Source organism: Caloenas nicobarica, chromosome 2 (assembly GCF_036013445.1).
Source record: "Caloenas nicobarica isolate bCalNic1 chromosome 2, bCalNic1.hap1, whole genome shotgun sequence".
NCBI classification, from domain to species: domain Eukaryota; kingdom Metazoa; phylum Chordata; class Aves; order Columbiformes; family Columbidae; genus Caloenas; species Caloenas nicobarica.
The window spans coordinates 26392028-26413028 of record NC_088246.1 but is presented as its reverse complement, the minus strand read 5'-3'; the positions used below and the strand labels follow the sequence as shown (position 1 = coordinate 26413028).

The window sequence follows — 21001 nt, the reverse complement described above, 5'->3', positions numbered from 1 at the left end:
GAGATATAAATGTTAAAAAGCAATCCATTTTTGATGGATGGAAAAAAATATATTCATTTGTTGGATGGTGAGTTAAAAAACTGTGCTTATGAGGGAGGGTGAGGAACCCTTCCCACCCACCAAACTCAATCCAGGTTATCGGTAATTTCTAGTCAGGTAGCAAAAGGAACAAAAAAGTCCCTCCACATCATCAAACAAAATTTGCCATCTCTATAGGTACCATATCATATAACTTCCTTCAGAAATGCATCAAACACTGCTCTAGGGAGAAAAACTGAGTTCCTTTTAATCTTGAACTATACTAATTTGAAGGCTGTTACATAATGAAGTTGTTCTAATTATTAGGAACCCTCTAATTTTCAGCCTGAATGTGTTCCTGAGTGGTACAATCCAGTATAGCCTTCCAGTTTAACATTCCTCTTTTGGCTGGTGTTTACCCCTCTGCACCCAGGGCACCATGCAGCCCTTGCTTTGTACAAGCCAAGCCGTGTCCATCAGCCTGCCTGTAAACCTTTTGGTCCCAGTTATCCTGGTCCTTGCTCCAGTTTGAGCTCTCCCTTGCATATGATATCTCCAGCCATGAAGCCGGGACAGGAACCTCTCTCACGGTATCTCGCAGCACAAGGAAAGCTTTTGACCTCGTAATGTGCTGTATAGACACTATGGCTGCAGCTAGTGGCACACTAAATCTGTCTGTAGCCTCAAGCTGATAAAATGTGATGGTGTTTGCAGTTGTGCATCCTGCAACCATTTGCTACCTGCAGACGGGAAGCTGTGCCTGCTCAGGGAACTGCTCTATGTTACACTTTCTTCTTGAAAGCCACATGGCATTGGGATCTAAAGAACCTTTTCTTTTCACAACCACCCTGAGAGGAGCCCGTTTCACTGTCTATCCTCAATGTAGATATCTCACACACCTTTAAAGTCCTGAGAAAATAAACTAAGTCATTTTCCTTCCCTTTTCCAGCAGTGATCCATGCCCCTCAGATATAGGGAAGAAAGTGACTTTTTGGTGACTCCAGCTCTGGTTTTCCCTAGCAGGCTGGCTTCATGGCAGTGCTCCCTCAGAGATGCTGCTCCCTGCCTCCCTGGTTAGGAGGACATTGGCAAATCCTTTCCAAGGTTTATGTGGCTCAGAGTATCATTGCTTCCCAGAAGGCCATTTACCTGCTTCCTTTCAGGAAGTTGTATTACTGGCAAGATTTTTGTCCACACAATGTACTGATGTACACTCAAGTTTAATATCTAGTGATCTTCAGACTCAACCAGACTGCTTATAGGCCGTCTAAACGAAGCAGCACCTAAAGGAGACTTTAACCCAGAGGGTGAACTTTGAGCTGATACCCCCAGCGCAGCACAGCGCAGCCACCAGCGGCCGCCTGACCATTCCCATGGCCCCACCGGTTCTCCCAAGGAGCATTTTGAAGGGAGAGTGGAACAGGGGTGGTCATCACCTTGGCCTGCTCTGGGGTGGACATCACCTTGGCCTGCTCTGGGGTGGACATCACATCACCTTGGCCTGCTCTGGAGCAAGGCTTCGCTTTAAAGTCATCGCTGCACAGTTACCTACTTTTTGATTTGCCTTATTAGAACTAGATGTCATGTGCTTCATCTCCGAAATTCCTTCTCAAGGTACTCAAAGTCAACCGAAGTGATAGACAGGCATCTGTCTCAAAACCTCTGCAGAAAAAGTCTGAACTACATATTAATTTCCACAGTTCACTGAGGAATCATTATTAAACCTTGTCCCAACAGTTAGCTACTGACTTCAAAGTAAATTGTTTTTGTCAGCAGAATTGATAGGTTATGTTTTGTTTGATATAACCATAAATTGTGATAATGACAAAGACTGACTAAAAAAACCCAATTGTCTACACTCATTCTGTTTTAGACATGCTTGGTAAAGAAAGAAAGAATATAAAAAAAAAAAAAAAGGAAGAAATAATAAAATATTTCAACTGACCTTTTAAACATGTGAGGAATATAGAAAATAATTTAGAAGGAAATGCATTACGAATTAAAAAACCTACTTACAACTATATATAAGTTTGATTTTTAACTATCCTTAATTACAAATAAAACTTCATATTGCAATACCTAGGTGACAGTTGAGGGGAAAAAAAGAAATCCATTTTTCTTCTGCAGCTGTGTGCATTTGAAATGCTATTTGCGCTTTATCTGTTTCACATAAGTAGTCAATATTTTTCACTGTTGCTTTCTTCAGTCTTTCACAATGCAGTAAGTAAACAGCATTCTCTCCGTCACACCCCACAAAAGTAAAACCTGTAAGAACTGGCAGTAGTGTTTAGTACTTAAAAACAATTTCAATTTTAAAAGACTAAAACAAAACCAAAAAAATCCAGCTTTTTCAAGAAGACCAGGCAAGTTCTTCCTATAACAATTGAAATGTACATAATTATTATTAAAATATATACATCACTACTTGAAATCTTTAAAAAAATCACGTTATACAGTCTGAAAAATTGCAATATACTTGCTACTAAAAGTTTTCCTTCCTTTGATCTCTCGCAACCTGGGGTTTTGATATAGATGTGGGCTTGTTCAATAATTGTTTTTTCCTAAGTCATGATGTCTTTGAGGCATGTCATATAGGGAAGAAAAAAATAAACCAAACATAACTACAGTCTGGCACTCTCCTTCTCCAGAATCCTGCTAAGGTGAAGTCTGGAAAGTGCATTCTCATTGTTTTTATACTGGCTTGTATTTTTCTTTGATATTTGGGCTCAAAACTTTTTTTCAAACCCATTCACCTTCTCAGAATCCGTACAACTGGAAAGGAGACATTTTTGCATATAAAATCAGCCCAGTATAGACACCTACATGGTAAAACAGCTATCTTTATGCCTTCTAGAGAATATTGCACTTTAGAAAAGTCACTTGTTCTTCAAAGTTTAAAAGATTAATGATTAAAATGACAGATAGGAAGAAAGTAATCTGGTGGACAGTTTAGTGCTGTGTATGCTTATTATCTCCCCACCAACACCAGCAACTAAAATTCAGACTTTTGTTTTGAGATAATGCACTGACCATGCATTATGCTGTATGTTCTTTGAGGAGTAACAGCCTGACCTGTGTCAGAGACTAAATTTCCTTGGAAACTTGGTGAGGATTATGCTACAAAAATCTTTGTGCATTATGATCAGATGTCATGCTGTGCAGTTACCCCGCTTGCTACTTACAAATGTCACAGTGACGTGAATGGTTACTCAGACAGCTGTACAAAAAAGAACAGCTTTGGGAAAGTTGCTGCTTTGCTTATCGTTACAGATTAACAAGAAATATTCTGACTTGAACCTGTAATTGTTTATTTAGGTAATACTTGACTTCTCCCTTCCTGGAGCTTAAGGTTACTCAATGATGGAGTTTTACTGATTCACAGAAAATTTTCGAGTATAAATATCACGTCACCTTTAGCCGCATTTATAACAGTGTTTGTTTTAGAGGCAGAAAGATATGTTTCTTTAGCCAGCTGACACAGTTTATACCAGTAGGAAATACTCTGGATTTCTTCTCAGGAGAAATGTGACTGTGCTGGTTTACTCTAGAAACCATGCTGGAATTCACACAGAAAAGCCCTTCCCACAGTTGGCAATAATATACTGGGGTAGGGAATCTAAAGACAAATCAAAGCTATATAAAAGTATATACACATTAATCTGTACACATTACTACATTGACAGGTAACTCTTCAAGATAAAGATTAATTTTATTCAGAATGCCTACTGCCGTAGCTTTCAACATCTGTATCACCAGAGACCATTAGCTGCTAATAAAGAGCCTGTGAAAAAAGTAATTAAGAAAACCCATCATATTTAGAGTTGGCTTAAAACCACCACCACACAGCAGTCTGTACCTTCAACAGTAACTTTCAGGAATCCACAAATCAAAAAAGGTTGAAGATATCTTTGACCTAGCACAATGACATTCTGGTTCATGAGTGCTATTAAAAAGAGAAAAAGTAACTCACCTTACTTAAAAGGAACAAGCTTTATAGATTTTTTTTTAAAGTGTTCTGCTCTCTCTTTACACAGATACATTTACCAAAACTTTCAGCTAACTGAGCCACTAAGATGTTTTGCTAATCCTTGATTAGGTATCATATATATAAGGGCTGAAATGAAATTTCTTACTGCAAGAAAATGCAAGTTACATTTTTGGTCCTTCTATAGAATGTAAAACACTGGGGCCAGAATTTTCCTAACAGCTGCCAGGAAACCTGTTTGCTTAGAGAGCATTTTGCTTTAAGGAGATATATGGTAAAATTTCGACGGCCTGTCACAGGACTTAATTTGCAAAAGGGCCTCTGTACTGTTTTAATGATCTAACAACTCACTAGAAGCAGCTGCACCTCTCATACTTCTCACATGATACCTGGTATGACTAAGCAGGTGTAGACTGCTGTCAGAAAGGACTACTGCAGGAGCCTAATGGTGAACTCCAGTTTAAACACATATTTGGGGAAAAAAGATAAAGCTGATTTTCGTTTGTTTCAGAAGAAAGCTTCTGTTTTGTTTTAGTTCTGTTCCTGTAAACAAGATTACAAGCAAACAAAGAGCAAAGAGAAAAAAAAAATCACTTGTTGGTAGGTTTCCCCTTTTTTTACCTTTTTATTGCCTGACACATTGAAGCTAACCTGTGAGTAGTTCAAACTATGCAGTTGTAATGCAAAGCCAAGATTCGGCAAAGGAATAGTCAGCCTACTTCCTGACACTCACACATGTCACCCCAAAGGCAACGGGACTGTGGATGCATCCACAACGTAAATCAGTGACACACCATCAAGTGGAACACTAGCATGAACATTGGCTAGGAGCTGGCACCCTGAAAAGTGAGTGATCTTGTAAAGCTATTTTCTATTTTCGCCACTCACTTGCTTACCTGTAAAACCTGCTCACCAGAACCTCGCTGGTGAATCACATTCATCCCCCAAACTGGAGACAGCTGTCATTTACTTCACAGGCCAGATGACCTGCCTTCAGCTTAGCTATGGAAGCAAATTTTGTCACATTGTTGCCCTCCACATCCAGAGCTAGAGAAAAAAAGGAAAAGAAAAGCAGAGTTACACACACACATCACCGATCACAGCGTGCCTCCTCTCTGGCGATCGCCTCACTGTGTTCCTCTAGCCTGACAATGTTCTTTGTATGAAGAGAGGCACCTCTGGGAAGGCAGATGTGGGAGCTCACCAGCGGCGTGGTACAGCAGCGAGCAAAGGAGGTCCACCTTCGTTGCCAGCGTAGCCAGGCAGAACGTCACAGCTTTGTTGTGCAGGATGGACTGGTCAAACACTTTTCACTGGCGAGCGTAGTCCGTAGTTTCTTGTATTCCAGTTTCCAGCAGCGTGAGGACTTGAAGCAGCAAAGCACAGAATAAGACATCATTTTAGCCAGATTTGTTGTTTTTCTTGTTGAAAAAGGGGTCTTTTTTCACATAGTACAAACAATACATCTGGTTTTCTAAAGTAAATTATTCCATATGCTCAGTTTGGGGTGCAGAGTTTCAGTTCTGGAAAAAGTCTAGAATTTCCTCGTACCTCAAAGACGTCTTTATGCCTGTTTCACCTGAGCCTCAAACTACCAAAACTCAGAGGAGAGTGAAGGGGGATGGAGAGGAGAGAAGGAAAGTCATAGAGACCAGTATGTAATGATGAGGATGTAAACTTTATCCTTAATGCCTCGTTTGGGGCCCTGTCAAAAGCTTGTGGCAACTCTTGCTTTCCATGCTACCTGTGTCCTGAAGGTCTGTTACAATCCCGAAAGTAAATCTGAAGGCAGACAGCATGGTCCCTGAGAAATGCTGCAGAAATGTAAATTCAAGGAAGCTTTCAGGGGAAAGGCAGAAACCTATTTAGGGATCAAGGAACACAGACAGACTGCTTACTACGTCTGCATTCTGTGATCAGATCCCAGTATAGAAAGGAAGGGAAAAACATTAAGATTCATAGCCACTTCTAGTAGATGTTAAACAGTGCTTCTAATGGAAACAGAATCAAATCAGGATACTGCTGGAAGACAGGTGAGAGAGATGGGAGACACTGCTTTAAAGCAAGAGAACTAGTTTGCTGCTACTTTTCGAGCAAACTTAGGGAGACCCTGTATTAAACAAGAAGAAACTGGAAAGGTTTGTTTTCCGAGGCAAACCAGCCTTGAAGTGAAGGGCCAGGATGTCAGCCTCTTGCAGCTTAGCTAAGACGACAGCAGCTGCTGAATCCGTGAAGTTTTTTGAGCAAATATGGACCCATGTCACTATGGCAAGCAACAGGGAGAGGGAAAGAGTTCACAAATCCATCTATATGAAAAGACTCATGTTTTCTCTTTTCAGAATATGCACATCCACATCCATTTACATGTAGAATCGAAACCACAAAACTCTGAATCTGAAATGCAAAACACAACCAAGCCCTGGAGTACTACAAAATCCCTCTTCCAACTTGCCATGGCTCCTCCAGTTACTCACATGACAGTTCCTTACAGGAGCCTGGAGTGCTTCATATTCCTTTTTGCATCACTTTCAAAATCACCTCTATGTAAATTTCATCCCTATACTGCTTTCTTATGCAGACTTTGCATCCCATCAATTGTCCCTTGCACTGATCATTTACCAGCTCTTAGAGCATTTTCACGTTGTCCCCACATTCCACAGGGTAATCAGCTTTTCTTATTCCTAATGCTGTTTTTTTGGACATCTCTTTGGGGACATCTCTTGTACAGAAGGAGCATCTCAGTTCTTCCAAAGGACTGTATACTGTTAACAGCTTTTTCACTTGTATGTCTATGGTCTCCAGTATGAGAGATGGTACAGAAAGAGCAAGAAGCCTCCAGGCCCCTCTTGTCCCTTGTCCCCAAACCAACACCAAGGGAGCATACAGCCGAGTGTGAGCTGCTGGGAGGGAAACTAAACAGTACATGCCAGTGCAAGGAGAACAGGAGAAGGTGGGACGGATAAGGAAAAGGGATCAGTCTAGTGTTGGTCTGTCAGAGCAACATGCTCCAGCATGACTTGTGTAGTCCTCAGCATCCAGCACCAGGGAAAAAAGAAATGGGAAACACCAAAGAAGAGGCAGGAGCAGGACTGGATGGGAAGAAACAGAACAGCACCTATTCAGGTCCTGCTTGCAAAAGGGCTGAAGACCATGAAGGGGTTTCAGCCCATCTCTGCTCAGACTGTCACCACACATCAGGGCTGCCAATGAGGAACCTGAGAGTTGCTCTCACGGTGTCTACATCTCTGCTTCACTGCCTCCTTCCTGCCCTGTGATTCAGCTGATCCATCCTCCTGTCTCCTCAGCTGCCATCATCACACTTCAGCTTACCCCTCAAACTGCCATTTGCTTGCAGGAGTAAACAGAGGAAATCTTCTAAGGACAATCCTGGGCTGCATCAAAAGGAATGTGGCCAGCAGGTTGAGGGAGGCGATTCTCCCTCTCTACTCTGCTCTGGTGAGACCCCAACCTGGAGTCCTGCAATCAGCTTCGGGGCCCTCAGTACAAGAAAGACATGGACCTGTTGGAGAGGGTCCAGAGGAGGCTCACAAAAATGATCAGAGGGTTGGAACACCTCTTGTATGAGGACAGGCTGAAAGAGTTGGGGTTGTTCAACCTGGAGAAGGCTCCAGGGAGACCTTATTGTGGCTTTTCAACATATAAAGTGAGCTTATAAGAAAGATGGAGAGAGGCTTTTTACCAGGGCCGGTGGTGACAGGACAAGGGGCAATGGTTTTAAACTGAAAGCTGGTAGATTTAGATTGACCATAAGGAAGAAATTATTTATGAAGAGGGTGCTGAGGCCCTGGAACAGGTTGCCCAGATAAGTTGTAGATGACCCATCATTGAATGGCTGGACAGGGCTTTGATAAACCTGATCTAGTGAAAGATGTCCCTGCCCATGGCAGGGAGATTGGATATGATGATGTTTAAAGGACTCTTCCAACCCAAACCATTTTGTGATGCTATGACTACGTGAATTTAGAGCTATGAGCATAGCTCTAACATGGCAAAGCTTAGCTGTGCAGCAAACAGAAATGGAACACAGCACACCATGAATTTCATGACTACCAACAGCCTTGTACAACATAACAGCACACAATACTTTGACAGTCATATAAGCACAGAGAAATGCCATTCTTCACAGTGAAGCTCATTTTCTTTCTGAACATTCGTGGGTTGTTTGGGTTTTTTTTTCCCCTTTTGCGTGTGCATATTTGTTTCCTCTTTTGTCATATAATGCTCTCCACATCCCTAGACAAACTTGGCCCCATGGGTTTCAACTGACAGCACTTGCAGGAAATGTGACTCTAGGGCAGCCTCAGGAACGCATGGTCTACCACACAGCTGAGAATTGTGAAAGCACTTGAAGTTGCCAGATGCAGAATAATCTTTTCCTTGTACCTCCATCCAACTTATATTTTTCCACTTGAAACTTCATTGTAAACGCACTTTGCGTTGCTACATCTTCTCTCAAAACAAAAGGAAATTAATACATTTTTCTTAGGCTGTGGCTGATCACTCTCTAGTGAGATGTACAGTGAGCCCCAAGCTGTGCAATCCGTCTCTTAAGGACATGCACTGCCCATGCAAAAGGATCTGTCATCCTGCTTACTGGCCATGACTCAATGGTGCTCATAAAACTGAGACTACAGGAGCAGATAGAATTCATTAGAAAAGTGCCATTCTGCTCTCTCACACACACTGAACTCCCTCTTTGCCTCCAAGTTGAGCAATTCACAAAGAGCTGTTTGCTTTCTTTCCATAGCAACATTCTTTTCCTGTGATCAGTGCAACAGGTCCACAAACGGATGGTGTTTACTGAGTGTCACAACATGGGAGAGATATGTGGCAGCTCTACTCTTTCAATGAAGCAAGAAACACAGTGACTTCTACCAATGCCTATAATAATGTGTCACTTGGAGGAAAAGACCACACCTGTGACCAAATTTTGCAATTCCAGGAAATTAGTTTCCCATTTATATATTAAAACTATTTGACTGGAAATTCATTTTAAAAGGGAAAATAAAAAAGAAGGTGAAGAAGGAAGGAAACTCTCCACACACATTCTGAAATCTGGCTACAAAGAAGGTTATTAATAAACAAAGAGAAGGCTGAAGCACGTGATACTTGATACTAAAAATACACAAAACCAAACCAACCCCCCAAAACAAACAAAACCCAAACAAAACAACAACACCCCCCCCAACCACAACAAAACAACCCCCAAAAAGGGAAGAAAGAAAAGAATGGCAGTCAACTGCATCTTCTGAGTTTTAAGCAGCAGTGAAAAGTGAGGATGCCGAGACTGCTCCCCAAAGTGTTTAAAAGCAGAGTGATGATTTTCAGTGCCACGTGAATAGTCATGAACTGGGAAGGAAAAAAATGCCCTTCTGAGGGCCAAAAGTGAGGAAGAGAACTACACACGCAGACCTAATCACAGAACTACCAAAGGCATGTACATGGTTTTGCACATCTCCACGTTCAGCAAATCACTTGTGGTTGAACATATATAAAACCATTTTCAGGACTAGAGGCTAACAGCTGGATGTTGTGGTGTAACAAACCACAACCATCAAACACCTGGCTCCCTTCTGAATGTTGGTTTCTCCTCTTCCTTGTTTACCACAACTGGTTTCCTCTGAAGATTGTAACTTAGCCCAAACCATGGGTCTTGTCCCTCCTCCCAGTGCTTTTATGCATTTTATACCAGGTGGTGGATAAAAGTAAGACCAGGGGGCCCCGCACAGTATAACACAGCAGTCACCACGCTGCAGGAGGTATCTCCCTCTCCCTTGATGACCTCCAAGGCTGCTCCTCTCTAATGGCCCCTGCCTGGCCATGGAGGGGGGAGTGAAGATGCCCTTCCCTGTTGGCTCATCCAGGGCGAGGGTTTGCCTGCTCCTGCCACATTTTTCTGGGCAAAAAGAAAAATTGAAACCTGGCGTCCTACTTCCTGGCAGAGCACAGTGACTTGCCAGGCAGTTGTGCAAGGTTGGACTCTACCAAGCTGCTGGTGGTTTTAGCAAGAGTGATCTAACCTGCCAGGCTTCGTGTTTTGATGCTGTCAGTGTTTGTCACTTTTGCCTGGGGCATGACTAACACCATGGGCTACTCTGCTGCCTGGAGAGTATCACTGCAGCCCAGAGTTTCTGATTGTTTTGTTTAACTTAGACTTCAAACTGAGCACAAAAATGCACAATGCACATCCTTGCAGTCTGTGCATGCCTCAGTTAAAGCAGGACCAGCAGTAGGACCATGTCTCCTCCTTGCCTGAGCCTGCAGTGGCATCCCTCACAAGTCTAACCTCCTGTTCACCAAAACTGCTCTCACATTTACTATTTATCTCAGGCTGAACCAAGAATTTTGGCCCAAAAGATTTTTTAAAGCATTTGAACTGTAAAATATTTGGTCTGGGATCAACCCACAACAGGAAGTGATTTTTTTATTTGGTCCCTGAATCAGAAAATCACTTCTTAGACTACCCAGTTCCCCAGCCACACACAGACAGTGACAGAGGGGTATGCACAGAAGCATGAATATGGTGAGATTATTTATACAACCCTGAAATGTAAAGAGGAACAATCTTCTTACAGTGAACCACATTATATTTATGTTGAAGAAGCAAACACTGTAGGGTGGGGGTGAAGGCTGAGTGTCTGAAGATGAACAACCCAGACCTGTATCTTGTTTCCTGGAATATCCAGCGTCCATATAACTCAAATATGCAGATTCAAGTACAGCCTAAACTCAGAGTAACAGGAATGCTGGACAACATAACTTCAGAGAAAGGAATTTGGTGCTGTACCATTTTATGCCCAAAGTTTACAGACATAAAACAGCTCTTCAAAACAAAGCTCTTACGTCCTGTAAGAGCCACTTATTTGCACAACCACTGTGTTAATTTTCTAAAATCCAGGATAAACACCATAGCTTACTTTACTACAGGAAAAGTCACCATCCTTCTGTTTCATGTCAGTATTTTGATAGCCTTTGTACTAAAAATGTAGCAGACATAACATGATACCATATTTTCTTATCAGCAGAAAAAGCACTAAGAAAAAGAAACAAGGCAAAACCAGCCTCTGTGATGCCTCACAAAATATTTTCTATTTCAAATTTTCCGATAGAAAGGGAAGGTCATCTGTACCCAGGCTATGACAGATTTCAAAAACAGATTGTAAGAGGTCATTGCAACTTACAATAAAAGGAAAGTGCTGTTAGTCATGCTCAGGGTGACCCCCATGTCCCTGCCCAGCCCCAGAAGCACAAATGATGACTTACCAGTGGCTACTCCTGCAGCTGCTCTTCTTGGAATTGTAACATCTGACATGTAAAACCCTTTCCTTCCTCCCCAATGAGGTTTTTGTCTTCAAAAAAGATCTGAGCTGTATCTGATGACCTCATGCCCAGTTTGTCTATCTTTTTAGCAACATGAATGCCTGAAGAAAAAGGGGTTTTAGAAAGGCGACAAAAATTAGAAGCACTATGTAGGGGTACAGCACTTTAAGAAAGCGAAGTTTGCAGATGTGAAGGTATTTGCCAAGACTACCTTTAGGAAAAACATAACAGTATTCTAGAATTTAAAAGAATACACATCCTATTTTAAAGAGTTTTTCCATTTTCTTTAACTAGCAAATCAGAAACTCCAATTGTAAAGGTTCCACTTTTCCTTGTGTCCCCAAATTATTATTTACTAGTAGCAATAATCTTACTTCATGCACATCCTGAAACAATGCAATATTTATTTGTTTGTGTTTGATTTTTAGTACACGATAATAAAATGCTGGAATTCAATTTAGCAGTGTTTGCTGAGTGCCTACACTGCTGTGAAACAGTAGAAAAATATTTAATAATGACAAAACCAGTTCTATGTTTTAAGCTGCAACTAGAGCATTTGTCCTTCTGGAAATCCTCTTCCTTCCCTCTATTCTACATTTATCCTGCCATTTATAGCCTTTCCTGACTTTTTCTGGTACCTGTAGAACAGAGAATTAATAACCACACCGCACTGCCTTTTCCTAATAATAAACGAATTCATAACTGCTACAGACATCCAACAATTCCATGTCAACTCCAAATTTTGTTAAAACTGTATATTTTATGATGGCCTACAAAATACCATTTAGTTCAAAGTAGTCATAGAAGGGTTCATAATGATCACAATTCACTCCTCTGAGTTTTCCTATGGGCATGCTTGTGAATAGGGTTTGCTTCCCCACAGACCTTCCTACACAGCACTGACTCTTATCCCACACGCAATGTTCTGCTGGAGGTGAACCCAGTTCCTTCAGGTTTGGCCACATAAGACTTCAGGTACCTGGTCACACCAGGTAGGACTCCTTCCCACGGTTTGTTTTTTCCTAGTTGCAAGTTCTTTTTTGCTATCGTTCAGATGCAAGCATGGCTTACCACTGTGCCATGATGGTTTAACAGACATCCACTAATTTTTTGCAGCAATTCTCTTGTCTTCAGTATTTACCTTCTTGTTGCTCCGGGGCTAATGCAAATGTTTGGGATGGAAGTCAAGAATGTTTAAGAGGTAAACTGAGGCCAATAACCAGGTATGAGGACTTGTGCAAAATATGCTGATTGCATCTGCCAAGTCAATATACATAGAAATCAATCCTCCAAATCAGCATATATATCTTTACAGAAAAAACAAACGTTTTACTACCTGCATACATGGTATTCTAACCAATTTTGTGATGATGAGGTATTCTGGTAATATTTTCCTCTTTATTCTATTTTTTTTTCAATCCTCTACTGCTCTTAATGCGGTTTCATAGGAGTTGGTCACTGAATTCTTGTGGTTCCTCCCTGTACTTGTTTGTACCTTGCTCTCCTTCATGGTTTTCAGTGAACACATCTTTCTGAACTAATGCAGACATCTCAACTTCTACTGACAGGAGGCCTTCAACCATGTGAAAATTACTTTGGTTTTACAGGCAGAAGAAGTCAGCAGTCAGTCCCCTCAAATTCACTCTGGCTGCATTGAATAAAGCTATGGAAAGCTTCATCTCTCCAGAGAGATGAAATACTGACACTATTTCCCAGCGCCAAGACTGCTCTTAGAATAAGGTCCACATAGACTTCCACGCCTTCCACTCAAGTTTTTTCTCCACCAGCCAATCTATAAACAGATTATGTGTCAAGAATACTTGCTTTGATATGTGTTCAACACAGGAAGAAAATCAGGACAGCTGTATAAAAATTTTTGACTCTTGGATTGAAAATTATCCAGTAATTTGCACCCAGTCATGCCAAAAAAGCATTTGTGGTTTGTTCCTGTATTAAAATCATAGCTAAAAAAATCACACACTGAACCATTTCCAGGCCTAAATGATTTCTGGAATATCTTTTCCCCTTGGAATATTACTTCTTGGTTTCTTTGAGAGTCTCAGGGTTCACATATTTGATATACTTCCAGCTGGTTTTATGCAACCACTGCTCCTGTTAATGGGTAGTTTACTAAGGACTTTGCTGAAAGAAGTACAACTGCTGCTGATTCTTTATATTGCTGAACCAACACTATTGTGTACTTGCCCAGACCCACATACAACAATAACTATTGAAGAAAACTCTCACAGGTTTGATTAGAGGAGATAAATGTGTTAATGATTTCTGCCCATACTTCTTCCTGATTGGGCCATGTTCAAGCTTCTTGAAACCTACAGCATGCCCTCCTTTGCTGTGCCTCATTGGTTTTCACTTGCTCTTAGATTAATTCATATTTATCATTCAGGATGAGACCACACTGCATCAGCCTCATGTAGAACCCCCTCTGGTACTGGTACATGCTGTAAATTTTCTCTTTTTTGAAGACAATGACACATAATCATCTCTTTGGCTATGACATGGGCATCAAAATCTTTCTTTACTTAGTTTAAGTATTTTCATTCTCTTTGTAAGGGGTACTGTATACTAAAAAATACCAGCAGCAATAGAAATCATCTGCTCAGATGACTCCTGCAGTTTGTTTTGACTAAATCACAAGCCATCCAATAACACACAAATATCAATCTAGCAAGGCCAAGTGCCTGATTTACTAAAATCACTCTAAAAGAGCCATTTATGCTACTTGCGCTAATGTCACTGAGATGGGTTGGTGTACCTCTTACTGGGCAGTTCTTCCCACGCGTGTTTGATTTTTCATTTTCTCCCACTCCTCCAGCCTTCTGACAATGTCTTTTATTTCCTATATTTTATCTTGAGTGAAAGACAGTTTCTTGCTCCTGACACTGTTTAGTGCCATTGCAAATAGAGACACACTTTAAATTGCAACCTGAGAAACATGCTCTTTCCCCTTTCCAGGATGCTCTTCTCTTTATTATCTCATCTCTGCAATCTACTCAAGTGCTAAGGACTCAGAGGACAAACTAGTGCACAAATAGCTAGCAGACTGGGACTGAAAGCCATTTGTCTATATATCTTAAACACAGACATTTTATGACTTTTTAGATTCTGTTTCATCAGATGAGAAATTCAGCTTTTTTTCAAAGATATCCTTAGTATGAGGAGTAGTCACCTAATCTGGATATCTGTTCTGAAGCCACACTGCTGTTATCCAAATTTCCTTTATGAGAAACGTATTCAGTAGTGTGTCAAATCTAGACCATGGTTTGTTTCACTGCAGAATACACACTGTACACATCCAAAATTAGAAGAATCAAATCCTACTTCATAACTCCAATAAACTATGAGTTGTTGAAGTTAACAGTTTGTTTTCAGACTTTGAACTTTTTTTTTTTTTAATCATCACATTATACAAATATGAAACTATTTAGAATTTTTTAAAAAATGCTGGACTAGTCCCTCATGTCCTTCCAGCTGCTCGTCAAGAATAAGTTACACTGTGCCATGGATCCCTTCCTTCCCCTGCCACATAGGCTGGTGAGTGCAGCAGTTAGTCAGAGATAACACACCCGTTCTTGAGCTTTTATACACATACATCTACAGTGCATCATTCAGTGATGTCCTCCAGACACTTCCCATACAGCCTTGGTCTGCTGCCCTTCAAGGAGCATAATCTTTAGCTGACAGACATCCTCAGGACGTATCAAGACAGCTGGAGCTTCCTCCTCACAGCTGTGTCAAATGGCAACCTTTTCATACTTTTCCTCTTTGTCTTCCTGAAATAAAATCTCACTTCTGATATGACACACCCGCTGAGCACAATCAACTGTCTTAATATTTAATTTCAAAAGGTCACCAGTCTTGATACAGTGACCCTTTTGGAGGTCAATATCTGTATCACACAGAAGAATAAAAGCATATACACTTTGAGGAATGCAATTTTTGTTTCTAGGAAGATTTCTACACCTCCACAGGTCAGCTACAGGTGACTCAGGTAATTTTTCTACTCAAAATCTATTCACTGTAGGTAAGAAAGTCTGTGTATAGGCTGTGTGACCTGACAACACATCCCCTGAAACTACAAAGCCTCACATGTCTCTTTGGAATAAGGAAGGTAGCTGAAAACCTCCAAGTTGATTTCTGTGTATTTGATCTGCCTCTAACAGTGCCTTGGCTGCTTTGGTGTTTTTGGAAAGCTGATCTCAGAGGAACAGTATTGTATTTGCACTCTGACCCTTTTTTGAAAAATCATAAAGAGGACTTCATGCAGATGGCTGGTGAGCTCATCTGGAAATTCAGGGAGATTCTGGCTCCAAGTTTACACATTTGTTCATCACTTATTGATAAGGACAAAGCTCAGGTCCATCTCCTGTGAGCTCTCATTTTAAGTCTGTCTTGCATGAACAGAGGTTGGAGAAACTCACAGCACACTCAGAACTTGCTTAGTTCCCAAAGCAACTCACTTACTTGCTTGACTTAGTCCATACTGAAATTCATTTAAAAGATATTCCATTAAGTAGCTCTTGTCACTCTCTTTTGCAACACTGGAGACCCAGGTTTTGTTCTCAGTCTGATCCATTAAGTGAACAAATGCAATCTCACTTGGCTGCCATGGTTGTGTCTCTACCTGTGAAATGCTGATAACGACATATATTTTGTATGTAAAATACTCTAAATTGAATGAACAAAAACGCCACAGGCTTTATTATTTTATATTAATATGTAATATTAATATACATTATTATATATTAAATAGATAATATATATTTGAAATAGGTTTTAAAATATATGCTATATTAAATTAATATATTACATAATTTTTAAATATTAAAATGAGTGAAAACCAGAAAGATTTAAAAACTTTTGAACAGTTGTTAAAACTGCAAAACGTCCCTGCCAACATAAGCTTAACTCTATCCTCTCTGAATGATGTCCTTTATGCATACAGGACACTATTGCTGCAAGATCTGCCAACTGCTCAGGCACAGACACAGTGTGAACTGTACCAGTGAAACTCGTACCTTAGATCAGGATGTATTTCTTCAATGTCTTTACTCAAATTACTAGCCTTCTTCAAAAATAAGTTTCTACTCCCAAGACCTTTGAAGCTTTAATTCCAGCCCACACTTAACTCACAGACTCTTTTTGTAATTTAAACTGATAATGATAGTAGTGCCCTGGCAAAAGTTCCCTTTGCAATGCACAGCCATGAAGCACCCTGGGTATGTCTGCACTTCTCTCCAGAAAGCCCATCAGGTTGGGTGGAGGAGGACAGTTATTGCAGGAAGATCAGGACCATCCACTCAATACAACTACAGCACTGCATTGCATCCTTCTAGAATTCAATACAGCTGGTCAGTAAACCCACCCCAATGGAGTCAGGTGTTGGCATGTGGGATAAGATGGTTTTGGGAGGTATTTCCCAAGTTTGAAATCTCTAAACTCTTTATCCTTTTATTTTCATATGTTTGAGAATCACTTTCTGTATTTTCTGAAGAAAACGGCAAGCTTAAAAATGCTTCTCCATTCATATTCTGTTCACCAGTTTTCATACAAAACAGGGAAGGCTTTAACACTATTTTGGAAAGATAATTTAAGAACATTATACATATAGTTCAGATGTAGCAAAGATCCATGTAAATAGAGTAATATTTATTTTGCAGACTGTTTGCATCTTCTTGCCTTTTGGGGACAGAAAAACAAGATAAGGTTTTTGTAGAACTCCAGAACTAAAAGATGCTGGATGTTATAACTTTCAGAAACAAAACAAATAAAAAAAATGTTGGCTTTTGTTTAAAAAAAATTCTTTGAGGCATTAATTTTGTCCTTTGCGTTGATTTGTCTGCTCATTCTCACAGAAGGGTATGAAATATTCCCATGCAAATGTCTCTGAAAAACTTTTATGTTATTTTTGGTGAAAAAGACTCTGCATATCAAATTATTTTGGAGTTACAAGCTGAAGTCTGCAAAATATTTAACTTCCTTCTCGTTTCCTCTTGTGCCTTTTTCCCACCCCCCACCCCCAGAAGTTTCCAAATGCATTTCAAAACCAACTTTGTATGATGGTGAAACACCTAACTTGGAAGAACATTTATGGGTGCAGTCCTTTCCATCAAACACTTTTCCTTCTTGTATTAAGCATACACAAAAACATCAATTAAACCAAATTAGAAGAGAAAAAGTTCTTTGTTATTACCAAATAGATTCATTGGCAGACAGATGAGAGATTTCTTTCAATGGGGAGATCCTTCACTGGGGTTTGCCAGCTGGGTTCATCCAGTTCACTTGGCACCCAGACACAGTCCACATCTTACCACCACTTATGACATATTAATCGCCTTTTCTCAAAGCTGTTGTCTTGATGTCTATTTCAAAACATAGGAAAAGCAGTGTTATTCTTGCTGGTCCCTGTACGACTGGCAGAGCCACTCCCTTGCTCTCAGACAGACAACATTTGGTCCTCCCTTCATGCCCCCCAAGTCCTCTAACCCTTCCAGGCTGCACGAGGCAGACCCAGCTGGACAACTCTTGGAAGGCAAGCCAGGGAAACCAGACCACTTCTCTCACCCTCCTTTAGGTGGAGTCTCCATCCCAGTGGATGAAAGCAGAAAACTTCCCAAGTAAAACTGGCTGTCAAAAACTCAGGCCAGAAACATTTCGGTTTGAGGTGATCTATTAGGTGTATCTGTTACTATGCATGTTAGTCACTGAGGAGGCCATTAACTTCAACATCCCGACTCAAACAAACGTAAGCCTCAGTATCTGTGTATGCATAAAGATATACATACACGCACTTCCTGCATGTTCTTGGTCAGAATGGTGTAATAAATTCAAAGCTAGTAAACTTTCAAAAGGCCAAGCCTAAGTGCTAGAAATGTCTGTACATTAAGGAGTTCCAAAGACCTGCTATTTATACCCTCTGGCAAAAAAAAGAAAAAAAATATTATTTTCAGCATGAGTGTTCACATCATGCTGCAAGGAGCCCCAGCTGCAACAGACAGCCAGAGTGAATCATTAGTTATTATTTACACTCCAGGAGAATTTCTGAAGGGCTGGCTTCTTTCCCCTGAAACTGAACTTCTTCAACTAAAAGCCCAGCTGAGGAAGACTCTCCAACAGATATCTAGCTATAAGTAGGTGACGGTATAAAAGAACATTACCACACCCTAACAGCACATTTAAATCTAATGAGTCTATAAAGTCCATACAAAGCCACTTACTGAGGGAGGCAGTAGACTCAGAGGATAGGAGTCAGACACCAGGTGGAGCGAGCGGGCCCATTTAGATCAGCTGGTTATACCTTTATACACACTCACCTCAATCTGCACATGAAGCTTCTTCCCAAAGGCTCTAAACATAAAACAAAGCAAAACGAAGTATCTGATCTTAATTTACAAGATAAACTGTAACTGAGGTCCGCATGGCTGGAAAGAAGTCTGGAAAGAAGGAACTGGGGAAAAATGGTTGGAGAAATTGTATAAAGTGTGAGACAACAGATTATCAGATATAGCTTTGGATAAAGGAACTTACAAGAGGATAATGAACAGCAAGAGAAAAAGATAGTACTAATGTGGATAAAAAGAGTAGCCATACAGCTATTCATTCAATGAAAGGACTATGACAAATCTGTCCAAAGGCCTTAATATGATATCTGGATAATAATGAAGGCCAACAAACTGAAAGAATCTAAAGTAGCACTGCTCATAGTGCATGGACATGGACACTGATACACATGGAGACTAAATAAAAGAAGGACACACAAGAGTTGAAATAAGAAATATGGCACTGCACTGAAGTAGCGTGAAAAGGATGGGAGCATACACAACGGTTTACATCACACATCCCTTTGTTGTGGAACAGCTGCTGAAGAGATAAGATTGAGGTTCCATAGAAGGTCTGCAGAGGAACAATGAACACTGTGATGTTATCAAAAATGTAAACAGTTCTTGCAAGCATGGCGTCACAGGGGACTAACCACCCAAATACAGATTAAAGAACAAATGCCTTACTAATACAAATGTTAAGGTATTCCCAAATGTACCGGCTGACAGTTTGCTTCAAATACTTGAGAAATGACTACTTAAAATCAACTTACGAAGAGCTGATTATTTTTAACATTAATTAGAAGAAAGATGACTAAATCAATAAGGAAGTTTTATGTTTAAAACATAGCAGGCTTTGAAAAACTACTCAAGTGGACTCAGTATCAAGGACATGGCTACAAAGATACTTTGGAATATTTGACTGTAATTATTCTCCATGATAGAGCATAGCTCTGGGAAGAGGCTACTTATGTGAGTGCTCCATAACTCATTTTTGGCAGGTCCACACCACTAGACCTGTGGTATCTATAACTCAACAGCTTGTTGACTTCAGCTCTTAAGGTCAATCTTATGATCAAAGACAGGCAACATATATCCTTAAAGTCAAAAATGAAAATATCATATCTTCAATTTACATCATCAGCACGGGAAAAAAAAAAAAACCCAAAACTTAAAAAAACAGGAGATGGCCTACAGGAAAGGAAAGAAATTAATCATCAAAATAAGCTGCAGTTTGAGGGACAGAAGGTAAGAAATGCCACAGGTCAAGTTAAGTTAAATCTTGCAGATGAAACTCAACAAAATCCAAGAAGATTGAGGAGGTAAACAAAAATGTTTCAGTCACAGAAATAAAAGGAGAATGAGAGGAAGTCATGAAACATATAGAGGATGCCTCAAAACTAAAGAAATATTTCACATGAGCTTACAAAAAGATCCATGATATAGTTGACAAATCAAGACACCTACAGGAAGCACTGTATAGAAATTAAAATTAGTGAAAACAGACGTTGTTGGTTTTGGCAATCTGCAGAGACCCGGAATACATTTGGAAAGAAAAGAGAATTCAGTTTATTCATGATATCTTATTTCAAACCAACTCGATTTGTTTATTATGAAAATAGTTTTTCTAGCAAAAAACAGAACAGGAAAAATCCTGTTGGACCCAAGTAAACTGAAGTATGATATTTCTAGGGAACTATGAGTTAAAATTATTGAAAGAATTAGGACAAAAGTGGAAATTAGTGTAAGCAAAGGGGAAATTGTGTCAGGTTGCATTAAAAGAAGAAGTGCTGATGTGCAGGGAGGGTACTATTGGAACTCCTCCTTGGATATCAGCCTTAGATGAAATATATTTGATATTTCCATTAATTACCTTTAGAAGACACATAGGAATACACCAATGAAATCTGCCGGTGACACAAACTTGAGAGACATCACTAACACAGACAACTGAGGTATCACACAGCAAGAAAGGAATGATCTTGAGTTTTCAAATTCAACATGGCAAATATAAGTACTTAAGCACAAATAAATGAGAGTGATTGCTCTATGTTACAATATTTCAATAGCAAACTGCTAATAGAGATGATCTACATAGTTAATGACAAGATTCACAAGCCAGTAGATTGTTGTGTAACAGTATATATCAGAAGATAATATTTCTGTTAGGGTTGGAGAAGTATTTGTGCCATTATATACACCATTTGCAATTTTGTTTTTTTCATGCTCAAAAAAAGATGACCTAAACAAGGAAAAGCAGAAAGATCAAATTCCACTGAGAGGAAATGAAGCAAGGTATCTATGTTGAAGAGGTAGACAT

General features: G+C 40.1%; 1 pseudogene; it reads right to left on the bottom strand.

Moving 5' to 3' along the window:
• LOC135984979 (probable acyl-CoA dehydrogenase 6) overlaps positions 1-21001 on the bottom strand; it is a 73256-nt pseudogene that overhangs the window by 2555 nt on the left and 49700 nt on the right.